General features: G+C 46.0%; 1 pseudogene; it reads right to left on the bottom strand.

Annotated features, from left to right (window-relative positions):
* Positions 1–244: 244 nt before the first annotated feature.
* On the bottom strand, positions 245–6,318 carry LOC110258095 (annotated as a pseudogene).
* Between the last annotated feature and the right edge of the window lie 2,263 nt (positions 6,319–8,581).

Here is an 8,581-nt window from a genome sequence, read left to right as displayed (position 1 = left end):
GAATATTTTAGCTAATTCTATCTTTCAGATGACCCTTGTGCACCAACTACACTTTTGTGGAAAAATAGAAATGAAAGGGAGGGGTATAAAGGCTGCTCTTCGCTGGCCAGTGATGTCCCTAAGTACTCCGCCTTCAGTGATAAGGAGAAGGTTTCTCGTTCCACACAGAGAACATTCATGGTACCGTTTATCTTTACCCTTCTATGTCAGAGCCAAGGCAAGCCAATGACCACATGGAAAAGGATGTTTTTCAGTGACATTTATTTCAGAATCATTGAACAATCTGATCGTCCTTCTTTATTCATAAGCATTCTTCTTTAAATAATTTGAGCTTATTATGTTTTCAGGCTTGGTGAGAGATTTTAAAGGTGGCACACTCACCCCAAAGAAATTGATTCCATAGCTATGGAAGACTAAGATCTTTCACAGACACTGCTGCTTCTTGGCCCCCTTGAATTAAGTTAAATAGACCAACCCACAATTAAATAAATAAATAGTTCAGTGATCGATCATCAGAAGCTGGGTGCCAAGGACAGAGGACTGCCAGTGACCCTAGTGTGCCATGGTTTCCACCAGGCTGGCTTTGAGTGAGGAGAAGGGGTGAGAGAAGGCTGGCTTAGAGGATGGGGTCTGTGCATGGACTTGGAGAGGAGGGGGCTGTTCCTCCTCACTGGGGGGCAGGGGGATCTCCTTAGCACTAATCTAGGGAAGACAGCTGGGCATCGATTAGACAATAGTGAAATTCAGGCAGCAACCATGTACCAACTCTTCCAGTCCCCTTCTGCCAGCCTCCGGGGTTCTTCAGCCCATGTGGACCCTCTGGGTATGGCTTTCCTTAGGGAGAGAGGACTTCCATGGTGAAGTCAGTTATATCTTGGCGGCCTTTGGAGTTTCCCAGGAAGACGGGCTTTTGTTCTGCTTGAGAGGTGCTGATGTACCAGTTGGGGTACAGGGCGGACTCGAATTCAACTCTGTTCTTGATTTCTGTCTTGTAGAAGACGAATCGCTTCTCCATGTCCCTCTTTGGGTAACTTTTGGGGTCTACATCCTGCAGCAAAGCAGAAATACACATTTGTTGCAAGGGACAGGTCAAAGATACCCTACTCTGATCTGGGAAAAGATGTTCTCCAGGTCAGCTAGAGATGAAACATATAAACAGGTCACAGGGGCAAGTGCCAGGGCCCTGACATATCTTTGTGACCTCAGCCTTCGGTATGGTGACCAAAAGAGCCCTCATCCTTTTCTGAAACAGTGCCAAATGGTAGGGAGCATGACACAGATGGGAAAGTTGTTGAAAGTGAAAATTAGATGAAAGCTTCTGGAAGTACCTAGGCTCCAGGGACTTGTGCTGTGTATTTCCTCATGGCCCTGGCTAGAATGACTTCAACTTGGAGAGGAAGCTTTTGCTGGGAATGCTGGTGGGGGCAAGTATGATGTTGGGAGTGGCATGGAGATGATGACAGGTGACAGGTGCTTTGAATCAATTAAGTTCCCAAAGTGTCATCTACCTAATGGAGCAACCCTAACAAGAGACTCCCCTTCCAATCCCAACATTGTATGATCGATGGGGGGCTAACAACAGCAGGATGTAAGCACATCAGCAGAATGATTTAACTTGCCACAATGGGAGTGAAAGTTACCTGCATTAACCCTTACCTGAACTTATTATATTCAACTTATTTACACATCTGGAAAATTACCAAGTGGTTCTTCTCCCAGACTTTCTGGGGGTGGGTAGGGGGGAAGAGGTCACTGTCTTGGAAGTAATGGCTGGGGGTGCTTCAGTGAAGCCCAAGAAGGGCCTTCAGCCCTTGGTACTCACTCACCTCCAGCTGCAGGGTGGGTGTGTCATCTTTCATCACACAAGACAGGTACAGATTCTTTCCCTTGATCCCTAAGGTCACAGGTATCTTGTCATCACTGTCATCTCCTTGCACAAAGCTCATGCAGAACACCACTGAGGGAAGGAGAGGGGCCTGTGGTCAGGGACATAGCACTGCAGGGTTGGTCCAAGCACTGGACCCTTAGCCTAGGACTGGTGCCATTTAGGATCCTCTTTGGCATCCAAAATTCCTATGGCCTCATAGACAGGAGAGCTGGCTTCTCCCAGACAATAACAGGTTCAGTTGGTTGAATCAGGTTTTTCCCCAAAGAAGGGTCTGGGGGCTTCTCAGAGCCTCACCACAGTGGCAGTAAACAATTAGAAGCTCTGATTTTTAGAAGAAAGCAAGCCATCTTGCCCCTGCCTGGTGATGTGCCTATCCACAACACCAGAACAGTCTGACCAATGTGAACAGCAAGAAAAGAAGTAAAACCAGATTCCTAAAGGACATCAGGCACAGATCTGTTTCAGGAACATGGAGCAGCCAGTGGGATGAACTTGAAGGAGGAGGGCTGCTTGACTAGGTGAAGTGGTCCAAAGAGAGATGCTCATTTTAATCTTCCTTAGTCACAGCTGTCTCCCTTGGAGGCCCCAAGGTTGTGCTTCTGATGCAATTCTGGAGAAACAGAATTGTTTTGGCCAGGCTGAGAAGCTTTCCCCCTGTGATGCCTCTCTCCAAGGTCAGCAGCTTGGATGAGACCACACTGCTCCTTTGATCTGCCCCCCGGTCACACCCCTGCATACAGGGCTCAGCCACAGTGGCAGGGTGCCAGGCAGAGTCCCACCACCAATGGGCTCCCCAGACTTGAAACAATGGCCAGTGACAGTGACAGAGATACAAGTTCCTGCTCGTCAGTAAGATCGGCTTCTCAGGAACCATCTGGTATTGGGTGGGAAGGATGTTAGGGGCAAGTGGGCAAAGTTGGGAATGAGGACGGACAAATTATCTCTTTGCCATTCTAGTTTTGACCTCCACAACAGGAAGAAGGCACCCACAGGTAGTTAGGTCCTGTCCATCAAATGACCCCTTTCCAACAGAAGCACTGACATCGCACTGCCTTTAAGTGACTTGGCTGGTCTGTGGTCCTGGATGTGCTTGTCCCCTCTCTTGCTGAAAATGAACCTGCTAAGGGCCTCATCCTGGCATCCTTGCTAGGACCTCCATAAAGCATGTACACACTCTGTATTCCATGATATTGCATTCATGTCAATCATTTGCCTAAATGGTCTACTTTGTTGAAGATAGAGATAATTGGCACGTTTCCAGGAGGCCAAGAAAAGAATGAGGGTGTCCCCAGGTACCTTCTCTCTTCAAGTCCCCTTTGAGGAGGTGGAGAGCCTTCAGCTCATGTGGGCCAGCCAGCACCAGGGCTTTTTCATCTTTGTCCTGGAGTTTGCAGTCCACGGACTGCACGGGGGTGGCATCACAGAGAAAACCATTGGCATGCTTTTCAAGGACAATGGGCTCTGAAATGTGGAGCAGAGGTGTCTTTTAGGCAGAAGATTAGAAGAGCAAACCTCATGATGTGAAGCGGCAGGATCTGGTGCCTTGGAAGACATCTGAGGGAGGTCAGCCACAGTCTGATTCTAATATTGGTGGGGAGGAAGCTGGGGTGGACAAGAACACTGGACCCGGTGCCTTAAGATATGGGTTCAAGCTTCAGCTTTATTGCTTGCTGTGGAAGAGCCACAGAACTCCTTCTGCAAAAAGGCAATGGCACACACTGGCCCAGCAGGGACCTTCTGAGACTCACAGGGATAAAATGTAACCGAAAGCACCCTGAGAATGACTGGGAGCTTTGCAGTTGTGAGTAGTTATCATGGTCCTGCTTTTTATTCCTGGCTTTTTAGGGCCACATCCATGGCACATGGAATTCCCCAGGCTTAGTGTCAACTCAGAGCTGTAGCTGCCGGCCTACACCACAGCCACAGCAATGCAGAATCTGAGCCTTGTCTGTGACCTACGCTACAGCTCATGGCAATGTTGGATGCTTAACCCTTGAGCAAGGCCAGGGATTGAATGCACATCCTCATGGATACTAGTCAGGTTGGCAACTGCTGAGCCACAACGTGATTTCCTCCAGGTCCTGTTTTAAGAATAATATCAATAACGCAAAAGAAAACTAAAACCATCACCAAATTGGATGATATGTAGTAATGTATGGAGATATATAGTATTTTGGGTACTTTTTATGCATGCCTATAAATTCCAGAAAAGCCTCCATTCCTCTGATTAATAGCACTAGCCAGGTACATCATTATTTCATTAAAGAAGAATTCCTTTTAAGGGAACAAAACATTCTGATGTTAGACAAAAAATAAAAAAAGAATTGTTTCAACTACAAAAGTGGTTAGTTGGGTTTCCAGACCTCTCTGTTTTCCTCTCACTGCTGGGCATTCTATTTAAAAAAAAATTTATTTTTTTGGCTGTGCCTCTGGCACTTGGAAGTTCCTGGGCCAGCGAGCAAACCCAAGCCACAGCAGTGACAACACTGGATTCCACTGAGCCACCAGGGAACTCCTGGGCCTTCTACTTTTAAAGGGTTTCAGCTTCAGGAGAGTTTAGTTGACCATTGAGTTATGGCCTCTGAGACGGAAAGGACCAGAGATATCCTATCTGCCCTCAGCTTTCCCTAGGTACCTTCTTCAAAGACGGATGAAAAGATGCTCTTTGGGTCATCATCGCAGACGACCTGGGAGGAGGGATTCATCGGCTTCTCCTTTGCCACAATCACAGACACCATTGGCCTGGAGCTCTAGTTGCAGAGCTGGTGGGAGATTTGCAGCTGGATGCTCCCATCTCCCAGAGGGCTGAGGTCAAGGTTTTGGGTGCGGCACTGTGGATAGATCAAGAATGTCAGTGTGGTAGGTGGCTGGGCCTGAGAACTCCCATTTTGACATGAGACGGGATGCAGGAGGGGATAACAGAGCTTCTCCAGAGAATCTTTCATCTCTCTGCAGCCCAGAGAGGTTCAGTGGTTTACCCATAGGCATGTGGCAAGTGAGAGGCAGACCCCAAACCTGAATGTGGGCTCTCTGACACCCTCCATGGTATTCTTCAAGAATACATCCCATTTTAACCTTGTTTGTGTTTTCTGACACATGCTCCACCTAACCATAAATGTATGCCTTCTTACATTTTTACCTGTTTGGAAACCCAAAGCACAAGACTATGTATTAAATTTTTCATGGCTGTGATGATCATATTATCAATACTTCTATGCTCAATCAATGAGTTTTCAATTATTCTCTACAAGTTTTCGTCTTTTAAAAGCTGTTGCATAAGCATCTTGCAAACACTGTAAAAGGTGCGTGGTTCCCCTGCTGGGAACTTCTACATGTCCCCCCTGGGGCCAAAAAACCTCCACAACCCCCCAAAATTGTGGTTGATATTTGTGAAACAGGTTCCCACTTTCCCTTTGTTCAGAGAAACTGTGTAAGTGTAATAAGGCTTGAAGTTGCCCCTGGGCACAAGAATGGTTTAACGTCTTGAAGACAGTTAAAGAGACCTCCGACAGCTCAGAGGAAAGCAAGAAGTTCCTGCCCAGCACAGAGGCTCCAGCCCCTGGCAGGGGCAGTGGGAGGGTGGGTCAGACAGATACACCACACACCCACCCAGGGCTGGAGAAAATGGGTCTCAGGGTTCGACTCTAGTGATTGACAGAGTTTCATCAGTTTTAGGGCTGAACCCTTTTTCTAAAAGGAGAAGCAACTGTGCATTGAAGCCTTGGCTGCCTTGCCAACATGAGACAGCAAACACTCTCTCTACCATCATTTCTTCTCACCCTCCTCAAGCATGGCCACCATCACCAAGGCTCAGTGAACCGCTGTGGTGCCGCCGGAACTGAGGAGTGGCCTGCATCAGTCTCACTGGAGAAGGCGAGTCAGTTCATCACAGAATTCCATAGGAATAAGGGGGCCCAGAGCCCTTTCCTTGAGACTTTCCCCTGCCCGAGCCCCTGCATGTGTTGGGAGCTAAGCGTATGGCCTTACCTTCATCTCTTTGGGGCCATCAGCCTCAAATAACAGGTCATTATTGTTGTCACTGTAATAAAAGCAGAGAGCTTGCTCAGTTATGTCCCCTGGACAGGATGAATTTTCCTTCCCTGCAAGTGATCTTCACTGTAAATTGGAAACTGCAAACAGCTTGTTCCTTAGGGCTGCCTGGAGCTAGCAGTTTCCATGGGCATATTCCTGGAGCAGCCTAGGAGGCGGGGCAGGTACCCCAGCTGCTCTCTATTGGATCTCGAGACCCCTTCCAGCCCTGGAACCCCGCTTGCCACTAAAAGAGGCAGGATGAGGGACAAATCTGGTCTCTAAGCACAGCTAACACTGCACTCTTGAGAAGGGAGCCCTGCTCGCATTACTGGTACCAGTCTCCCCACTGACCCATTGTTAGCCATCACTTCCTTGGCAGGTTCAGGTACCGTGGCCATGGCTGCTTCAGAAACCTGTGTAAAGAGGAGAAAATGAGTGACCATTTGCTGTGCCAGTCCCCACCATGGATGCTTTCACGGGTGATTTTCCTTTGGCATCTAGTACACTGCAGGCCAGCAAAGAACGAGTCCTTGAATGAATGAGTGAATGGATGAAAGAGCCCTCCTTTGGGTCCAGAGAAAAGTATTTGCTAATGTAAGCCCACACCAGAAGTGCATTTGTTAGACCTGGGGCAGAAGTTGGATATTGAAATTCTAAATAAGCAGTGTTAATTTATATATATATATATATATATATATATATATATATATATATAGTCTTTTTAGGCCCACACCTGTTGCATTTAGAGGTTCCTAGGCTAGGGGTCAATTTGGAGCTGCAGCTGCTGGTCTATATCACCACTACAGCATCACCAGATCTGAGCTACCTACATCACAGCTCATGGCAACGCCAGATTATAGCCAACTGGACGAGGCCATGGATCGAACCTGCATCCTCATGGATGCTAGTCAGATTCATTTCCCCTGACCCACAGCAGGAACTCCCCCCCCCATATTTTACAAGCTATAGCATTATAATAAACCTGGCATTTTTGCAAATAGCCCAGCACTCAGACAGAGAGGCATGAAGGGAGGGAGAGGGAGAGAAAAAGAATCAGGGGGAAGAGAGAGAGAGAAAGAGAGAGAGAGAGAGAAAGAGAGAGAGACAGAGACAGAGAGAGAGGGAGGGAGAAGCTCTCTTAGTACTAGCCATAAGGATGAGTTAAAGTGACACATGAGCAATGTAGACTGGCTAGAGAGGGTAGGGTCCCTGAATGGCTTTTGTGCCTTCAAGAGGTATACTGTCTGCCAATTTCTCCCTCACTCTTTATACCCTTTAAACAAAGAAGTGAGGAGCTGAGAAATTTCCCTTAGGTTAACTGATTTCACAACCAAATTAAAAAAATTTTAAAAAGAGGATTGATGGGAACTTCTGGGAGCGGGTAACCTGAAATCACTCTCCAATCCTTGGAAGTGGTAACAAACGATGACACTTTTTTTTTTTTTTCAAATGTGTCATCATATGCAAATATATGTTTTTTCTTCTGACAACTGTTGTGCTCCTGATGTCAAACAGAAATACTGGGGTTTTCCTAGATTAGAAGAATGTTTGAATTTAGATCTCTGGGACAAAATTGAACAAAAACACATACACACACACACAAATTCTCCCTCCCTCCCTCCTTGGACTTAAGTTTAGGAAACTTTCCACTGGGAGATGGATAAATGGGCCTAAGGAAGTGACAGTAACCATGTGGATTCTGAACCCATTGTGCTGTTCTCAACCTCGAGGGCCCTGGGCCAAATACTGGAGCCTTTGGTAGGGAAACTTTGATCTTTCCAGGGCGAAGCAGAGAAAACATATTGTGTGGGGGTGCAGGCTCCTGATGGGGTGAGTTCATCCAACCCATCAGACAAGGTGCTGGTACCCTAGTTGATTCCATATGGAATCTATATCAATCTTTGATAAATGGTGAAAGGATCCTGGGTTGAAGACATATTTGAAAAGATTGTGAATAAGTCAAGCTTCATGATCACATTCCCTTTTGAAAATGCAGAGGTGCTTTTTGCCTAAAAGAATATTTCCTCTGAACTCTGAAAAGTGGAACTTTTACAATAAGAATATCCAGCTGGGACTATAATCCCATGGTAACTCTGAGAGATATTAGACATTGTTTTTTTCCCCTCTACCTTTATTGTGATAGAATTCACATATACCATTGTGTGAGACTGCATACAACAGGATGAAGTGTATATTGAAGAAAGATTACCACAATGAGGATGCTCGTTACGACACCCATCAGCTCACATGATTATATATATATATATATATATATATATATATATATATATATATAATATACATGTCCATGCACATATATTTATATATGTGTGTGTGTGTATTGGTGGTGAGAACATTTAGGATCTTATCTCTTAGCAACTTTCAACTCTATCATACAGAATAGTTACTAACAGTTCCCGTGCTGTACATTAGATTCCCAGCACCTGTAACTGCCTTATAACTGAAACTAGGTCCCCTTTGACCAACATCTCCAACATCTCCCCATTTCTCCCACCCCTGAGTAACCGCTATTCTTTTCTTTGTTCCTACGAGTTGTGATTTTTTTGCCTTTTAAGTGTCCACATTGAAAAGAGATGATATAGCATTTGTGTTTTGCTGACATATGTCACTAAGCAGAATGCCTTCAAGGTTCATTGATGT

This window comes from Sus scrofa, unplaced genomic scaffold (assembly GCF_000003025.6).
Source record: "Sus scrofa isolate TJ Tabasco breed Duroc unplaced genomic scaffold, Sscrofa11.1 Contig1214, whole genome shotgun sequence".
NCBI lineage: Eukaryota > Metazoa > Chordata > Mammalia > Artiodactyla > Suidae > Sus > Sus scrofa.
Note: the sequence above shows the minus strand (reverse complement) of the source record. Positions and strands in the feature narration are given on the sequence as shown.